Raw genomic sequence first — 20,407 nt, 5'->3', positions numbered from 1 at the left:
TTCCTGCTGGAGGCCGCTCCACGGTGCTCGGCCCCAACGACAACGGAGACCCGACAGAGAAAAGGTCGGGTTCTCCATGCAGGGGATAGATTTTTTAAGTTTCCCCCACCCCCCGCCCCCCGCACACATACCCACACACATACACAAAAAATAATAATAAAAACTACATTCAAACGATACAAAAATTAATAAAAAGACAGACGGACTGCAGAGGCCGCTGCGATCAGAGACGTGAGAACCACCTTTCATTGCAATTACAGCTGCAAGTCTTTTGGGGTATGTCTCTACCAGCTTTGCACATCTAGAGACTGAAATTTCTGCCCATTCTTCTTTGCAAAATATCTCAATCTCAGTCAGATTGGATGGAGAGCATCTGTGAACAGCAATTTTCTAGTCTTGCCAGAGATTCTCAATTGGATTTAGGTCTGGACTTTGACTGGGCCATTCTAACACATGAATATGCTTTGATCTAAACCATTCCATTGTAGCTCTGGCTGTATGTTTAGGGTCGTTGTCCTGCTGGAAGGTGAACCTCCGCCCCAGTCTCAGGTATTTTGCAGACTCAAACAGGTTTTCTTCCAAGATTGCCCTGTATTTGGCTCCATCCATCTTCCCATCAACTCTGACCAGCTTCCCTGTCCCTGCTGAAGAAAAGCATCCCCACAGTATGATGCTGCCACCACCATGTTCCACAGTGGGGATGGTGTGTTCAGGGTGATGTGCAGTGTTAGTTTTCTGCCACACATAACGTTTTGCATTTATGCCAAAAACTTCAATTTTGGTCTCATCTGACCAGAGCGCCTTCCTCCACATGTTTGCTGTGTCCCCCACATGGCTTGTGGCAAACTGCAAACGGGACTTCTTATGGCTTTTTTTCAACAATGGCTTTCTTCTTGCCACTCTTCCATAAAGGCCCGATTTGTGGAGTGCACGACTAATAGTTGTCCTGTGGACAGATTCTCCCACCTGAGCTGTGGATCTCTGCAGCTCCTCCAGAGTTACCATGGGCCTCTTGGCTGCTTCTCTGATCAATGCTCTCCTTGCCCGGTCTGTCAGTTTAGGTGGACGGCCATGTCTTGGTAGGTTTGCAGTTGTGCCATACTCTTTCCATTTTCGGATGATGGATTGAACAGTGCTCCGTGAGATGTTCAAAGCCTGGGATATTTTTGTATAACCTAACCCTGCTTTAAACTTCTCCACAACTTTATCCCTGACCTGTCTGGTGTGTTCCTTGGGCTTCATGATGCTGTTTGTTCACTAATGTTCTCTAACAAACCTCTGAGGCCTTCACAGAACAGCTGTATTTATGCTGAGATTAGATTACACACAAGTGGACTCTATTTACTAATTAGGTGACTTCTGAAGGCAATTGGTTGCACTGGATTTTATTTAGGGGTATCAGAGTAAAGGGGGCTGAATACTTTTGCACGCCACACTTTTCAGTTTTTTATTTGTAAAAAAATTTGAAAACCATGTATAATTTTCCTTCCACTTCACAATTATGCGCCACTTTGTGTTGGTCTATCACATAAAATCCCAATAAAATACATTTACGTTTGTGGTTGTAACGTGACAAAATGTGGAAAAATTCAAGGGGTATGAATACTTTTGCAAGCCACTGTATATATATGTGTGGGTGTATGTGTATATATATATATATATATGTGTGTGTGTATGAGTGTGAGTATATATATATATATATACACATACACACATATATACATACACACACGCACATATATACACACACACACATATATATACACACACACACACATATATACATGCATACACACACACACACACACATACATATATATATATATACACACACATACACACACACACGTTTACATATATACATATATACTGTATACGTGTATATATATAGCTCTATCCCTGCATATCCATGTGCCCATCCATAAAACAGAATACAGAAGGTACAGAAGCTTGAAAGTGTGCACTACCAGACTTAGGAACAGCTTCTTCCCCTCTGTTATCAGGCTTCTGAACAGTCCTTCCATAAGCATGGGTACTGTCCAATTCACCTCTACCCCATTGCAGACATTGGACTTTGTCTATGGAACTGATGCTACAATGCTGAGAACTATATTCTGCACTCTGTGTATTTCCCCTTTGCTCTACCCGTTGTACTTGAGTTTGGCTTGATTGTATGGACTTATCTATTTGACTTGATAGCACGCAAACAAAAGCTTTTCGCTGTGGCTCGGTACACGTGACAATAATAAACCTGGACAAATACCCGAGGGGCACAGGCTGCTGGAGGCAGTTAAATGGGCCATTAACACAAGGGGAGGGCTTTCTGGAGTTAAAAAAATAATTTGCAAGAGAGAAAACAAACAAGCAAGTCAAGGGAGATGAAAAGGAACCAGAGGATCACTAAGACACCCCAACAAGCAAAGTGGGCCGCCTTTCTGGAGGCTGAATATTTACAAGAATTGTACTTTTTTTAATGCTCTTTTGCTCAAATGACCAGGGATTCCACGTGAGTATAAAGGCCTGGTAATATAAAGCATCAAAACACTCCAAGTGTTAGCAGGGGTTGTCTCTTTTATATGAGTTTCCTGGCAACTGGTGACCACCCAGCTTCTGGGCACGAAGAGTCTCAAGAATTTGAACAATTCAAAGGCCTTTTAAACTATTCTGTTTGACTGCTGAGCAGGCTTGCACCACAAGACCTGATGTAACAGCTAACAGCCCAGCTGTGCACCGCGCTTACAAACATTTAACACATTCTCCTGAAATGTCTGCTATTTTATCCAAGACATTGCCTCATTATCTATAAACAGCCCCACCTCTCTGTCTCAAACTAATATCATTCTCAGGTGTTTATGAGGCCGACATCAGAGGACGAGAGATCAAAGAGGCATTATTCCATTTTTTTGAGAAAAATTCTCTCTTATTTATTTTTCCTCTATTCCTGCCACGTGCCCGACAAACGCGGACCGCTGCCTCGGCTAAGAAGCATTGAGCAGAGGCACGATGGTGAAAGCAGTCTGTAGCACAGAGAGGCTTGTCCAAGACTTTGGCCAGTGTTAATATACAGCCACTTTCATCTGCGAACAGGTGTCAGGCTCTCTGGCTGGGATCAGAATCAGAGCTCAACCAGCTAAGGCTACCGTCCAAGTCCTAAAATAAGTTAAGTCAAGACAGTAGAGACTGCAGATGCTTGGATCTTGAGCAAGACACAAAGCACCGGACAAACTCAGTGCTTTAGTTTAGACTAGACTCTAGAGTTACAGGGCAGAAACAGGCCCTTCAGCGCCCCAAGTCCGTGCCGACCAGCGATCACCCCCTTCTTCTTCTCCTTTCGTGTTTCGTGCACATCTGTCTGTGCACGTCGAGTTGATTGCATTAGTCGAAACAGGGCGGACCACGTGAAGGTTGCAATCTTCCACCCCACCCCCGACACTCGCACTGTCCTACACACGAGAGACAATTTACAATTTGCAGAAGCCGATTAACCTACAAACCTGCACGTCTTTGGGATGTGCAAGGAAACCAGAGCACCTGGAGAAAATCCCATGCGGTCACAAGGAGGACGTACAAACTCTGTACAGGCAGCACCTGTAGTCAGGATCGAACCCGGGTCTTTGGCGCTCTAAGGCAGCAACTCTACTGCTGCACCACTGTGCCTCACTAATTGTGCACCACACTCTAGCTGTAAAATAAAGAAACCGGAGCCAAAGTGATAGTCTGACCTGAAACATCACCCATTCCTTCTCTCCAGAGATGCTGCCTGTCCCTGAGTTACATTCCAACTTCTTGTGTCTATCTAATGGGTTCTGATTGTGGCTGAGAGAGATGTGCCTAACATGGGAGTGTAGGAAAGGAACTGCATCTACCAGTTTATACTGAAGATAGACACAAAATGTTGGAGTAGATCAGCGGGTCAGGGAGCATCTCTGGAGAAAAGGAATAGTCTAGTTTAAGTGTAATTGGTCATATCACTCTAAACCTTCCCTGTCCATGTATCCATCCAAATATCTTTTCGTGCGTTTTATATATTTTAAATGCTGTCATAGTACCTCCCTCAACTGCCTCCTCCGGCAGCTCATTCCATACTTAGATCTAGGTCCCCAGCAGATCTAAAAATAAACTGTTGGAGGAACTCTGCGGGCCAGGCAGCATCTGTGGAGCAGAGTGGGAGGTGATGTGTCAGGTCTGATACAAGATTGTTGAGAGTTATGGGGGGGGGGGGGGGGGGGGGGGGGGGAGAGATAACCTTTATAAAGGGGTGAGAGGGAGGGGTGAAGCAGGCGCAGGCAGTGAGAGGTAGGACCAGGCAAGGATGGGGGGGTGGTGGGCAGATGGAGGCAGGTGGGCCAGTGGGAGATCTGAGGCAGGGCTAGGTGCGGGATTTTGTCCCCAGATTCCAACATCTGCCGTCTCTTGTCTCTCCCAGCAGAACTGTTAGTTCTGGATCCAGGTTCCATCAGGAGATGCTGGTTTTTAATCCAAGTTCCCACCAGAACTGCAGGAATTGGATCCAAGTTCACGAGTTCATCTGTTACATAAGAGCAGAATGATGCCATTCATCCCATTGTGTCTATTCCCTCATTCAGTCATGGCTGATCTATCATTCCCTCTCAACCCCATTCTCCTACCCCCTCTCCATAACCCCTGACACCCTTACCAATCAAGTATCTGTCAATCTCCCCGCTTAAAAATACCCAACAACGGCCTCCACCATTGACTGTGGCAATGAATACCACAGATTCACCATCCTCTGACTAAAGAAATCCCTTCTAATCTCATTTCTAAAGGTATGCCCTTTTATTCTGAGGCTGCGCCCTCTGGTCCTAGACTCTCCCACTAGTGGAAACATCCTCTCCACACCCACTCTATCCAATCCTTTCACTGTCGTGTTTCTGTGTTGGATTCAAGTTCCCATCAAAAGCTGTTGGTTTTTGGATCCAAGTTCCCATTAGGATCTGCTGGAATCATCTTCCAATGGCTGGCGGGAGGTGTCTCCAGTTCCCGTGGTCTCTCTGCTGGGATGTGCGGAGGCTGCTGAGCTGTAGACAGGGTTTGGCATCAGCCTGTACTGTTCATCAATCTGTACAGAGTCGCGGTTTAGTTTAGGTTTAGTATTGTCACGCGTACCGAGGTCCAGTGAAAAGCTTCTGTTGCCTGCTAACCAGCCAGCGTACAGAGCTGTACTGCACTGAAACGGGCCCTTCAGCCCATCTTGCCCATGCTGACCAACTTGGCATACTGGACCAGCCCCATTTGCCTGCATTTGGCCCATATGCCTCTAAACCCTTCCTATCAATGTACCTGTCCAAGTGTGTGTTTTAAACATTGTAATTGTATCCGCTTCCATAGCATCATCTGGCAGCTCATTCCAGATACAGACTACCCTCTGAGTGAAAAAGTTGCCCCTGAGGACCCTCTGAAATTCCCCCCCACCCTCACCTTAAGCCCATGTCCTCTAGTTTTAGAATCCTCTACCCTGGGGAAAAAGACTGTGAGCGTTCACTTTACCCGTGCCCCCTCGTGATCTGGTACACCTCAATAAGGTGTTTAAGAAGGAACTGCGGATGCTGGAAAATCGAAGGTAGACAAAAGTGCTGGAGAAACTCAGCGGGTGCAGCAGCATCTATGGAGCGAAGGAAATAGGCAACGTTTCGGCCCGAAACGTTGCCTATTTCCTTCGCTCCATAGATGCTGCTGCACCCGCTGAGTTTCTCCAGCACTTTTGTCCACCTCAATAAGGTCACCCCTCAAGCCTCATGCACTCCAAAGAAAAATGTCCCAGCCTATCCAACCTCTCCTGTAATTCAAGCCCGCAAGCTGAAGAAAAGTCCCCACCCGAAATGTTACCTATACACCTTCTCCGGAGATGCTGCATGCCCCTCTGAGTTACTCCAGTACTTTGTGTTTTTTTTTTGTAAACCAGCCTCTGCAGTTCCTTGTGTCTCCAAGATATTTTCTCCGGTATATTTAAACAATGTGGAGAAGACTGGAATAATATATATTGATGTGAACAGCGAGTAAGCGAGGAGGGCTCGGTAGGAAGGTGACTCTTAATATCTATTTTAATTAAGGGTCAGTTTCGAGATCAGAATCAGACTTGAACTGTATGCAACTCACATTAACTTGGTCTATCCAAGATGCACGCATGCAGTGCATGCCGAGTTACATATTCTAACTCTTCCTATCTCTAAACTAAACTAAACTAAAAATGCAACTTAATTGGTCGAGTTCTGTCACATCTGCCAGGCGGCCAGATGCCTGCTCAGTGCCGCCCCCCTGTGGGCGCAGCCAGCGGCGTCTCAACTCCGTCCCAATATTGCCCCAAAGCGCCAACCACCTCGCTGGCTGCCCGGCGCTTGGACGGTTTAAAATAAAAATCGGTGCGGAACAATTCTTCAAGTTACCGTTTTGTCCGTGCGGTTCAGTAATTGCAGAACCCGATCGTTTGGAAACAGCCCGAGTGTAATAACATGCAATTGACTTAATGCTCCTGTTTCACTGTGGTTAACATTGTGGTTCTGATGATTCTCGCCCCTGCTCTTTAGAACCAGGAATAGCTGGGCATTGAATGCAGAGGAGGTTAGAAACATAGAAACATAGAAATTAGGTGCAGGAGTAGGCCATTCGGCCCTTCGAGCCTGCACCGCCATTCAATATGATCATGGCTGATCATCCAACTCAGTATCCCGTACCTGCCTTCTCTCCATACCCCCTGATCCCCTTAGCCACAAGGGCCACATCTAACTCCCTCTTAAATATAGCCAATGAACTGGCCTCAACTACCCTCTGTGGCAGAGAGTTCCAGAGATTCACCACTCTCTGTGTGAAAAAAGTTCTTCTCATCTCGGTTTTAAAGGATTTCCCCCTTATCCTTAAGCTGTGACCCCTTGTCCTGGACTTCCCCAACATCGGGAACAATCTTCCTGCATCTAGCCTGTCCAACCCCTTAAGAAGTTTGTAAGTTTCTATAAGATCCCCTCTCAATCTCCTAAATTCTAGAGAGTATAAACCAAGTCTATCCAGTCTTTATTCATAAGACAGTCCTGTCCTGACATCCTGAGGTTGTGCCTCAGTCGCTGGCCCTGCCGGGTTGCTCCACTTGGTCACAGAATTAATTGTTGACCAGATCCCGAGGCTGGTCCTTCTCTAGTCATGTCAAGTCTATCTGTCCGGGCGAGATTGACTACCGAGGCACAAGAGACAGCAGATGCTGGAATCCGGAGCAAAGCACAGAGTGCTGGTGGAACTCAGTCGGCATCTGTGGAGGGAATGACTTCAACCTGAGACTGGGTGCAAGGTTTTTTTTTCTGAAGGTGTTTTACAATAAAGGCCATTCGGAGATTGGGAAATGTGGTTCTTTCCCAGAAGTTGCCTGGTTTTACATGAGAGAAGTGTGCAGTTCTGGTCGCCCCATTATTGGAAGGATGTGGAGGTTTTGTAGAGGGTTCAGAAGGGGATTAGCAAAATGATGCCTGGATTAGGGGGGTATCAGCTACTGGGAGAGAGAGGTTGGACAAACTTGGAGTGTTTTCTCTGGAGTGAGGGGAGACCTGGTAGAAGTTTATAAAAAAATATGAGAGGCACAGATCGGGTGGACAGTCAGAGTCTTTTTCCCCGGGGTGGAAATGTCAAAGACTAGGAGGGAATAGTTTTAAGGTGAGAGGGGCAAAGATAAAAGGAGATGTACAAGACAATTGTTTTAATCATAGGGCGGTGGGTGCATGGAACGTGTTGCCAGGGTTGGTGGTGGAGGCACAGATACAACAGTGGTGCTTAATTAGTAAATTGTGAATAAATTGATTGTCAATAAATTAATAAAGAATAATTGGTTATCTCTGGGGCCAAGGGGACAGAAGGAAATCACTCTTGGCTCTTGACCCCAGCAACCTTCATGGTCTTGAACACTGACTTTGCTCCCCTGTCCCACTTAGGAAATCTGAACGGAAACCTCTGGAGACTTTGCGCCCCATCCAAGGTTTCCGTGCGGTTCCCGGAGGTTTTTGTCAGTCTCCCTACCTGCTTCCACTACCTGCAACCTCCGGCAACCACCTGCAACCTCCGGGAGCCGCACGGAAACCTTGGGTGGGGCGCAAAGTCTCCGGAGGTTTCCGTTCAGGTTTCCTAAGTGGGACTTTAGATATAGCGCACTCCACCAACTCCGCGCCGACCGCCGATCACCCCATACACTACTAACACTATCCTACACTATCGTACACACTAGGGACAAGTTACAATTTACCGAAGCCAATTCACCTGCAAACCTGTGGGTGTTTGGAGTATATATAAGAGGAAACTGCAATCGTCGCGATCACATGGAGAACGTGCAACAGCTGTACATTATAGCACCAGTAGTCAGGATCTATCCTGGATCTCTAGCGCTGCGACTTCAGCAACTATGATCTCCCACGGACTGTGTGTTTAGTTGCACTACCGACTTTGGTTTATGAACCATTATGGCTATTTAATATTACTGATTATTAATTTATTGTACTATTGGTTATTGTACAGTTATCTGTGTTTTGTGTTTATGGACTTGCTAACCTGCAACAAGTAAGAATTGAATTGTTCTGCTGTCGGGATATATGACAATTAAACCCTCTTCGCTCTTTCCTGCCTCTTGAGTTGATTGTGTGTGTGTCTGTCTGTGGGAGTGCACGTGTATGTGCGAGCGCGCGTGTATACGCGTGTGACCGTGTACATTTGTGTGTGTGGGTGCGCGTGTGGATGTGTATGGGGGGGTGTGCATGTATGTGCATGCATGTATGTGCATGCATCTGTATGTGTGTGTGTGTGTGCACATGCTTATGCGTGTGGGTGTGGAAGTGCGGTGTGACCATGTGCATGTGTGCGAGTCTGTATGTGTGCAAGTGTGTGTGCACATGCGTGTGGGTGTGGAAATGTGTGTAGGTGTGGAGGTGTGTGTGTTCCAGAGTGGGCTGCTTTGGCAACCAGTTTAGTGCTGTGTTTCCAAGCTTGGCCCTCATGGATACATCATGCCTGCTTCCCCGGATATTGCGGATGCTAAGGGAGACCACCGCTCTCCCAAGCATCGAGCTTTGAATCTCTCCATGTGCTGAAACTTTTAGCCCCAAGCGAGTGGAAGCTGTGAACATTTTGAGATGGGTTTACCTGACGGGGGGGCAGGTTTTGAGTTACAGAGATTGGTGTTGGGGGCAGGGTGCTGTCACACCGCGGCAGTCTGCAATGGGACACTGTTTGTTGTGGGAACGATTTGGAAGTCTCAGTAAATAAAGCTTCAAGGCCTCTAAGTGCCTCGGTTAGTTACCTCGGCCTGGACTGTTTAACGTCTTGGAATTTGACAGCGGCCAGCAGACCGGGATCACAAAAAACAGTGAATGGATGCAGCACAGTAGTAAGCTAATCGGCCTATCGAGTCTGTACTAGCCCTACGCAAGAGCAGTGCAATAGTCTCAATTCCCTGTCCTCTCCCCGTGGTGTCTTAGTAAAAATGAGTAGGAAGGAACTGCAGATGTGAGGTTAATACTGAAAATAGACACAAAGTGCTGGCGTAACCCAATGGGTCAGGCAGTATCTCTGGAGAAAAACAATGGATGGATGACATTTCAGGGCGGAACCCTTCTTGTCAGTCTGAAGAAGGGTTCTGGCCCCAAACGTCATCTATTCTTTTGCTCAGAGATGCTGCCTGACCCGCTGAGTTACTCCTGTGTCTTTCTTCGTGTCTCAGTAGCCAATCCCTGAGTAAAGAGATCAGCATAATGTTTACAGGTGTGTACGTTTACAGTGTACTATGTATTGTTTACAGTGTACTATGTTTACATATTCTGTTGTGCTGCAGCAGGTAAGACTTTCATTGTTCTATTTGGGACATATGACATTAAAACACTCTTGACTCTTGACAATGTTATGCCTTAGCATTAGGGCAGAATTGTGCATGCACAAGTGTGTGTGCGTACAGTGCATTCAGAAAGTATTCAGACCCCTTCACTTGTTCCACATCTTGTTACATTACAGCCTTATTCTATAATGGATTAAATTATTTTTTTTTAATCTTCTATCTACACACAATACCCCATATTAAAACAGCGAAAACAGGCCTTTATGGTAGAGTGGCCAGACGGAAGCCACTCCTCAGTAAAAGGCACATGACAGCCCGCTTGGAGTTTGCCAAAAGGCATGAGAAACAAGATTCTCTGGTCTGATTGAAACCAAGATTGAACTGTTTGGCCTGAATGCCAAGCGTCATGTCTGGAGGCAACCAGGCACCGCTCATCACCTGTCCAATACCATACCCACGGTGAAGCATGGTGGTGGCAGCATCATGCTGTGGGGATGTTTTTCAGTGGCAGGAACTGGGAGACTAGTCACGATCGAGGGAAAGATGAACAGAGCAAAGTACAGAGAGATCCTAGGTGAAAACCTGCTCCAGAGCGTTCTGGACCTCAGATTGGGACGGAGGTTCACCTTCCAACAGGACAACGACCCTAAGCACACACAGCCAGGAGTGACTTTGTGACAAGTCTGTGAATATCTTTGAGTGGCCCAGCCAGAGCCCGGACATGAACCCGATCGAACATCTCTGGAGGGACCTGAAAACAGCTGTGCATCGATGCTCCCCATCCAACCTGACAGAGCTTGAGAGGATCTGCAGTGAAGAATGGGCGAAATTACCCAAAAACAGGTGTGCCAAGCTTGTAGCATCATACCCAAGAAGACTTGAGGCTCTAATCGCTGCCAATGGTGCCTCAACAAAGTACTGAGTAAAGGGTCTGAATACTGATGTAAATGTGATATTTCAGTTACTTATTTTTAATTACTTTGTAAAAAAATTCTGAACACCTGTTTCCACTTCTTCATTCTGGGATATTGTGTGTAGATTGATGATTAAAAAAAATAATTGAATCCATTTTAAAATAAGGCTGTAAAGTAACAAAATATGGAAAAAGTGAAGGGGTCTGAATGCACTGTATGTCAAAAATCAAGTTCTTTATCGTCAAATGCACCAGGACTGAAATTACGAAATTCTTATTCAATGCAGATTTATTTTGTGTGTGTGTGTGTGTGTGTGTGTGTGTGTGTGTGTGTGTGTGTGTGTGTGTGTGTGTGTGTGTGTGTGTGTGTGTGTGTGTGTGTGTGTGTGTGTGTGTGTGTGTGTGTGTGTGTGTGTGTGTGCATCTGTGTGCATCTCTGCATATTCTGTGTGTTTGTGTTTGTATCTGCGTGTGTGTGTTCATGTCTGTGTGCATGTCTCTGTGTGTATGAGTTTAATAATAATTACTTATGTACGTGTGAATAAGTGTAAGTATGGAAATGCATGAAGGTAGCAAGTGTGATTACGTGTGTGAAAACATAAAGAACTGCAGAGGCTGGAATCTGGAGCAAAACACAAAGTGCTGGAGGAACTCAGCGAGTTAGGCAGTGTTTGTGAGTGAGAAGGAATTGCCAACATTTTGGATTCACCCTTCATCAGGGCTGAGAGTGGAGGGGGGAGAGGATTGATTACTAACGAGTGTGTGCCTGAGTACATCATTACCTGTGTACAATGGTGAGTGCACAGGTGTGTGAACTAAAGAGATTAACGGTTACAAGAATGGTGTGGTTGGATTCACTGGAAGATCACAAGACGTAGGAGCAGAATTAGGCCATTTGGCCCATTGAGTCAACCCCACCATTTGATCATGTCTGATCTATCTTTCTCTCTCAACCCCATTCTCCAGCCTTCTCCCCGTAATCTTTGACACCCTTACTAATCAAGAAGCTACCAACCTCCACTTTAAAAATTGTCCTCCATTGCGGTCTGTGTCAATGAATTCCACAGTTTCACTGCTGGGCTTTTTCAAATTGTAATATCGAAATTTGAGAGGAGATTTGATAAAGTTGGCCAAAAATAATAATGGGTATACAGCAGAGAGAGAGAGAGGGAAACTGTTCTTATCAGCCGCTGGGCACAGATTTAAAAGGTGATGACTGGGAAATAGTAGGGGATTTACTTTTCTTTAGAGATGCAGTGCGGAAACAGGCCCTTCGGCCCACCGAGTTCACACCAACCAGCCATCACCTGTAAACTAGCATTATTTTACACACTAAGGACAATTTACAAATTTACCAAAGCCAATTAACCTACAAATAGGTTCACACTAATTCTATATTATCTCACTTTCTCATCCACTCCTTACGCGCTGGGGGGCAATTTACAGAGGACTAATTAACCGACGAACCCGCATGTCTTTGGGATGTGGGAGGAAACCAGAGCATCCTGAGAAAACCTATGCGGTCACAGGTAGAACGTACAAACTCCATACAGACAGCATCCGTAGTTAGGATCGAACTTGGGGCAGAGACTCTGCCGCTGTACCACTGCGCTGCACCCGAGGAGTCCTATCACCCAATGGGGGAGAGGTGGTGGTCTGGAGATCACCATCTACAGAGTGGGGAAGCAAGGTCAGTCGAGGCATAAGGAGGGGGACTAGATTGGCGCCAGATCAAAAATAATCTGCCACCACGTGTTTCTGAGAAATGTCAAAAATAAAAGGACAAAGACCTTACAAAATAAGAATATATTATAGGTTATTTTTGCTATTCTAGCAGTAACAAGCTTGCCATCAGTGAAAAAAATCAGGTGAATATTTTTAGCAAATATGTGGAGTCACAACAATGGGATCACGAGGGGAATAGATAGGGTGAACGCGAAGAGTCTTTTACACAGAGTAGGGGGATCAAGAACCAGAGGACATAGGTTTAAGGTGATGGGGGGGGGACAACATTTAATAGGAACCTGATGGGGCACTTTTTCATTCGGAGGCTGGTGGGTATATGGAACGAGCTGTCTGAGGAGGTAGTTGACACAGGTACCATAACAACATTCAAGAAACATTTAGACAGGTACATAGATAGGAATGGTTTAGAGGGATATGCTCCAATTGCAGATGGGTGGGACTAGTGTAGATGGGGCACCTTGATCAGCATAGGCAAATTGGGCCAAAAAGCTTGGCTCCATGCTGTATGACTATGTCTCTATAATGGAGAAGATTGAGATCAATTTACCTGTAATTAATGAAGCTCAGAGTTGTAGGAATATAAGAAGAGGAGCATTTTTGAAAATAGCACTCACATTTAAGTCAAAATTTGAAACAGATCGGTATTTCCAAATTGGGATAAGGTACATTTTATCCGTGGAAGTTTAGCAAAAAGTGAATTGAAAACAGTTACCATGTCAGAGCAATGGATGGCATTCACAGAAGGAATGCAGAAGGCAAATTTAAAAAATGTTTCCAAAGAGAGTGTGGAACTTGCAAAAGAAGAAACAAAATGCTGGAGGAACTCAACGAGTCAGGCATAATCTCTGGAGAATATGAATAGGTGACGTTTCTGGTTGGGAGAGAAGGAGGGTTATGTAGTTACCTTAAATTGGAGAATTCATATTGAAGAGCACAGTCATAAAATAAAAGCATATCAGGGAAATAAATTCAAAGGAATACCTTAAATATTTTAGAATGAAATAAAGAGCAAAAGGATAATCAAGTCAATCTTCTTCTTTTCGTATCCATCTTGTTACAAATGTTGGCCTCGCTGTCATCGTCCGTCCTGAAAAGGACGCAAGCTTCCGGTGACAATCAGTGGGAGCCATCGCTTGTCGCAGTAGATGATGGTGGTAGCAGAATTAGCTCAGGATACTTCCAGTTTCCAGCCCCACGACGTGGACGTTCCTGCTATGGGGCCACCAAGCAAATGATAGAGGCTGTTGGAAAATAAAATGGCAATTGAGTGTGGAGGAAAAGACCACATAAATTCAGAAAAGTACCATTTTCTCCCCAATCTTTCCCTCCTCTCCCTTTTCCTGTCGGGCAGAAGATACTAACAGATTTGGGAACAGAGGAAAGAACTAGAGGTATGAAACATATATATATATATAACAAATAAACGAAAAATAATAAGACATAAATAATGCCCCCAAGTCTATGTACTGTAGACTGGAGCCTGCTTCCAATCTACCTCATTGTTGCCCTTGCATTTTTTCTGCACTTTCTCCATAACTGTAACACCATAAAGCTGTAATCCTATATTTTGCACTGATATTTTTCTCTTTGCAGTACCTGTTGTACTTCTGTTTAACTTGATTATACTCATTGTGCAGCATGATTTGACTGGAGAGCATGCAGACAAAGAGCGGCACGGTGGCACAGATGTTTTACAGCACTTGCAGCTCCGGACACCCGGGTTCGGTCATGACTACAGATGCTGTCTGTATGGAGTTGTACGTTCTCCATGTGATTACATGGGTTTTCTCCGAGATCTTCAGTTTCCCCGCACACTTCAAGGACGTACAGGTTCGTAGGTTAATTGGCTTGGTATAACTGTAAATCGTTCCTAATATGTGTAGGTGATTTGTCCCTAATGTTAATGTTCGGGGATCGCTGGTCGGTGTGGACTCGGTGGGCTGAAAGGCCTGTTTCCATGCTATATCTCTAAGGGACAAGTTAACCAGGGAGTTGCGGAGGGAACAGTCTTTGCGGAAAGTCGAAAGGGGTGGAGATGGGAAGATGTGGCCAGTAGTGAGATCCCGTTGGAGGTGGCAAATTGTGGAGAAATGTGAGGTCCTCACTTGGAGCAAGATAAATGTAGAGACATGTAGAGGAACAGATAAATCTTGTTTAGTTTAGAGATACGGCACGGAAACAGGCCCTTCAGCCCACCGAGTCAGCGCTGACCAGCGATCCCCTCACATTAATACTATCCTACACACACTCGGGACAATTCACCATTCACTGCTTCAAGAAGGCCACCAGAAAAGGAAAATCTCGTGCCTACACCGCTACTGTCGACTGGCCTTGACATCCACCATCATGAGATGTTTTGAGAGGCTAGTTATGGAAAGCATTAAATCCGGTCTGCCAAGCAGCCTTGACCCACAACAGATCCACGCATGACGTCATCTCCCTGGCCCAACACTCATTCCTGGATCACCTGGATAAGAGAGACGCTTACGTCAGACTCCTATTCATAGACTACTGCTCTGCCTTTAACACCAATAAACCATCCAAGCTTATCACCAAACTCAAGAGACTTGGAGTCGGCACTCATCCCTGTAACTGGATCCTAGACTTGCTGACCATCTCAGTGAGGATAGGGGACAAATCAACCTCCTGAATAATCCTCAACTGCAAGGATGCATTCTCAGCCCCCTTCCTTACTTCTTGTCCACTCATGACTGTGCGGCCAAGCAGACAAAGGAGATAGTGACCGACCTCAGGAAGCAAAGCGGTACACATACCCCGATTTGGATTGACGGCGCTGATGTAGAAATGTTTGAAAGCTTCCAATTCTTCGGAGTAAATGTCACCAGGGGCATGTCCACAACAACTCTCACCAACTTCTACGGATGCGTCGGAGAAAGCATTTTATCGGGATGCATCACGAGCATGGTTTGGGAACAGCTCCATCCAAGACGGCAAGAAATTGCAGAGAATTGTGGACGCAGCCCAGATCATCACACAACCCAACCTCCCTTTCATTCCATTATACGTCACGTTGCCTCAGCAAGGCAACCAGCATTATCAAGGATGTGACACCCTGGCCACTCCCTCTTCTCCCCTCTCCTATCTGTCCAAATGTCTTTTAAATATAAAATTTGTATCTATAGCTTCTGTAGCTTCCGCTGGCAGCACATTCCAGATAAAACCTCAGTGAAAACATTGCCCCTTAGTGCCCTCTTCAATCTCTCCCCTCGCACCTTAAGCCTACACCCTCCAGTTTTACAATCCCCCAACCTTTGGGAAAAAAAGACTGTGAGCATTCACAGTGCATGTTTGAAATGCGATGAATTGGCTTTGAAAAAATTGTAAATTGCCTCTATAGTGTGTAGGATAGTGTCAGTGTACGGGGATCGATGGTCGCCACTGACTCATTGGGCTGAAGGGACTGTGTCCGGCTGTCTTACCAAAGTCTAAAGTCTGTGGGTGAAAAAGTTGCCCCTCAGGCTCCTGTTAAACCTTTCCCCTCTCACCTTAACATTGTGTCCTCTGGTTCTTGATTCCCCCAACTCTGGGCAAAGGACTCTCCCTATCTATTCTACTCGCGGTTTTATACGCCTCTTTGAGATCGCCCCTCAGCCTCCTGCTATTTCTACGGATATAGCGCCTGAAATTTGGAAAATTAGCAGAGTCAGGAGATATGGGGAGAAGTCGGGAACGGGGTACTGATTGGGGATGATCAGACATGATCACATTGAATGGTATTGCTGGCTCGAAGGGCCGAATGGCCTAATCCTGCACCTATTGTCTATTGAACTCTGAATAGAAATCCGCTCTCTCTGAAACTGACCAGTCAGCATGACACCACAAACAATGTACCGTGGGCATTCTGTGCAGAATGACTTAAGAAGGGTCTCTACCCGCAACGCCGTCTGTCCATTCCCGCCACAGATGCTGCCTGACCCACCGACCTCCCTCAGCACTTTGTGTTTTGCTCAAGATTCCAGCATCTGCAGTTCCTTGTGTCCCAGTCGAAGATACAATTTTCCAAATCAATATTCCCTTCACCTATCTCTTCCAGGACTCCCTCCCCTCTCCTCCGCCCCCCCCCCCTCTCCCCCCCCCCCCCCCCCCCCCCCCCCCCTCCACTACATCAGTCCGAAGAAGGATCCCGACCTGAAAAGTCGTCTGTCCATTCCCTCCACAGACGCTGCCTGACCCGCTGAGTTGCGCTTTGCGTTTTGCTCAAGATTCCAGCATCTGCAGGTCCAAGTATCTCCTTTCTCTTTGCCAATAAACCATCTCGGGATATGGGTCTTGCCGTAAAGCCCTGCGAAATCTGAGCTCAATAATCCTCCGGGTTGTACTGGATGTAGAGACTCCTTCAGATCCGCGCTATTAAAATCAGCGCCCGGGCCTCTGATGTGAATTCGCTAACTGGGAGTTAAGTTCCCTGCGAATTCATCGTTAGTGCGATCCAACAGGTTCAATCAGGGATCCGCGCGGCGCAAAACTGGACAGTGAATATTGATGATGTAAAGGACAAAGCCCCTCGCTGCATCCAGTTTATCATTTCATTTAGAATATCTTTTCAAGTACGACTTTGCGAAGACACTTGCGACTTTTAAAATACATCTGGACAGATATCTGCGAAGATAGACACACACAAAAAGCTGGAGTAACTCAGCGGGTCAGGCAGCATCTCTGGAGAAAAGGAATAGGTGACGTTTCAGGTCCAAACCCTTCTTCAGACTAAGAGTCAGCGGACAGGTATATGGATAGGAAGTGATCGGAACATTTTTACACAGAGCAAGGTGGGTATATTGAACGAACGGCCAGAGGAGGTAGTTGAGGCAGATACTATCACGTCGTTAAAAGACATTTGACCTGTACATGGATAGGAATGGTCCAGGGTGATATGAGGGCAGTGGTTCTAATCCAATGTATCAACTTGTAGAAACAAGGAACCACAGATGCTGGTTTATTTTTGAAAAGACATAAAGTGCTGGAGTAACTCAGCGAGTCAGGCAGCGTCTCTGAAGAACGTGGATTGGTGAGGTTTCGGTTCGGAACCCTTCAGCAGACTCAACTTGGTCGGTATGTCCAAAATGGGCCGAAGGGCCGGTCTATGTGTCGTACGGCTCAATTACTCTATGACTCTACTTATATAGCCCCTCATAGATGCAAGGTTAGTGTGCTGTCACTAAACACCGAGCTGTACAGGAACTTCCCGTGGTCTAGATCTATCCGACTCATCATCTTCGCACCGGACCTCACTCTCATAATATCTATTCATCTGCATAGTAATATCGTAGAGAAAGCTGCGATAGTCATTTCTCCTCCCGGGGGGGTGAACGCGAGGGGCTTACAGCAAACATCACAACCTCACGGACGGACGGTGTCGTCACACACACAACTCACACACACCCTGCACCCATACTGCCGCGGCAACCCCACCCACATCACAGACCCTTGGTCAACACGCATACGGACTCACACACACACACACCACACACACACACACACACACACACACACACACACACACACACACACACACACACACACACACACACACACTCACACACACACACACACACACACACACACACACACACACACACACACACACACACACACACACACACACAGGCACACACGCACATGCACAAAAAGACACACGCACATGCACACACATACTCACACACACACACAGGCGCGCACATACACACAGGCACACACACACACACACAAACACACACACACACACACACACACCCCCCCCCCCCACACAAACATTTCACCGAAAACCTTCACACATCCTCTCGCGAATACGTAATACACACTCGCACGCACATTCACGCGTACAATATTTTGTCACACCAACAATCTGCCCTTTTTGTGAACCAGCATGGGCACCCCCTTGTGTAAACGTGTTGTACATTTGCCCACATAGACACTTGTAGTTCAGACACACGGTCAAGAGTCAGGATGTCCCGAAAACGGAACAATGACATTCTCACTTGCAGCTGAATTTTCGCACGGCCACTCACACTCACACGCACCCACACCCACGATCACGCTGGTTTTAACACGCGCACAAACGCACACTCACATCTGCAACGCACACTCGCGGCGCGCTCAGTCTCACAAGTTGGCGGACTCGATCTCGTTTACACGTTCCCTCTCGATACACAATCGCTCTCATACAAAACTCACATCCACCTACGGACAAGATAACCTATATTCTAACACACTCGGGGGTTTCATATTAGTCCTAATAAGTCTCACATTTTAGGGATCCTCGCATAACTTATGTGTTCTCTCAGGATGTAGGAGGCTGAGTGGGAGACCTGCTGGAAGATTATACACGTATGAAAGACAACGAGAGGTAGACAACCAGAACCGGTCTCCCCAGAGTGGAACTGTCAAGTACTGGAATACATAGTTTTAAGATGAACGAGGCAAAGTTTAAAGGCGATGTGCGGGGCAAGTGTTTTTACACAGAGGGTGGTGGGTGCCTGGAACGCGCTGCTGGGGGTGGTGATGGAGGCAGATATGAGTGTGGCGTTTAAGAAGCTTTTACATGGGCACATCCATATGTAGCGAATAAAGGGAGACGGATCACCTGCAGACAGAGAGGACATTGTGGGCCGAAGGGCCTGTACCTGCGCGGGTACTGCTACATGTTCTGGTCAATATTTACATAGATACATAGATACATAGAAAATAGGTGCAGGAGTAGGCCATTCGGCCCTTCGAGCATGCACCGCCATTTAATATGATCATGGCTGATCATCCAACTCAGTATCCCGTACCTGCCTTCTCTCCATACCCCCTGATCCCTTTAGCCACAAGGGCCACATCTAACTCACTCTTAAATATAGCCAATGAACTGGCCTCAACTACCTTCTGTGGCAGAGAATTCCAGATATTTCTGCACACGTTCAGTCACTCTCGCAAATATGTTAACTCGCCAAAACACAAAGTGCTGGAGAGGTCAGCGGGTCAGGCAGCATCTGTGGAGGGAATGGGCAGGCGACGTTCCGGGTTGGGGCCCTTCTCCAGAGAGAAAACCTCGTCTGCACATTCCCCCCCCACTGATGCTGCCTGAACCCTGGAGTTGCTTCAGCACTGGGTGTTTTGCTGAAGATCCCAGCATCTGCAGTTCCTTATCATGGGTCACACCACGTGGAACCAGGTCCTTCAGCCCAACTTGCCCATACCGCCCAACATGCCCCATCTGCGCTCGGCCCACCTGCCTGCGTTTGCCCCCAAATCCCACTAAACCAACCCTCTCCATGTACCTGCCTATAAATGTTTCTCAAACGTTGCGATTGCACCTGCCTGAACTACTTCCTAGGTACACAAAAATGCTGGAGAAACTCAGCGGGTGCAGCAGCATCTACGGAGCGAAGGAAATAGGCAACGTTTCGTCCCGCTGAGTTTCTCCAGCATTTTTGTGTACCTTCGATTTTCCAGCATCTGCAGTTCCTTCTTGAACCACTTCATCGGCAGCTCGTTCCATACACACACCATCCTGTTAAATCCTCCCACCCCCATCCGTTTCTCCATAACCCCAGCACATGGTTTACACACTGGGAGCACAGGCAGGTGTGCAGGTAGATATGACACACACGAGCACTAACACACCTTGTTCACACACACCGCGAGCACAGGCAGGTAGACAGGTAGATGTGACACACACACGGGCACTAACACACACACACACACACACACACACACACATTCCACCCACACCGTCACTTCTACAACTCTCTCACATGACACCGGCAGCTCCAAATAGCAAAATAAAAAAACGACAACTGATATTCGGGACTTTAAATGCAAAGTCACAAGGAATTGTAGACGCTGGAATCTTGAGCAATACACAAAGCGGAGGAGAAACTCAGCGGGTCAGGCAGCATCCGTGGAGAGAATGGGCAGACCGTTGTTTC

General features: G+C 46.5%; 1 long non-coding RNA gene across 1 annotated transcript in view; it reads right to left on the bottom strand.

Moving 5' to 3' along the window:
• The window catches only part of LOC129704178 (uncharacterized), an 87,465-nt gene that overhangs the window by 17,484 nt on the left and 49,574 nt on the right, over positions 1-20,407 (bottom strand). Inside the window, exon 2 of the long non-coding RNA XR_008724693.1 lies at positions 13,458-13,717. This is a non-coding gene — a long non-coding RNA (uncharacterized LOC129704178). The remainder of the gene's footprint in view (positions 1-13,457; positions 13,718-20,407) is intronic.

Source organism: Leucoraja erinacea, chromosome 15 (genome assembly GCF_028641065.1).
Source record: "Leucoraja erinacea ecotype New England chromosome 15, Leri_hhj_1, whole genome shotgun sequence".
NCBI lineage: Eukaryota > Metazoa > Chordata > Chondrichthyes > Rajiformes > Rajidae > Leucoraja > Leucoraja erinaceus.
Note: the sequence above shows the minus strand (reverse complement) of the source record. Positions and strands in the feature narration are given on the sequence as shown.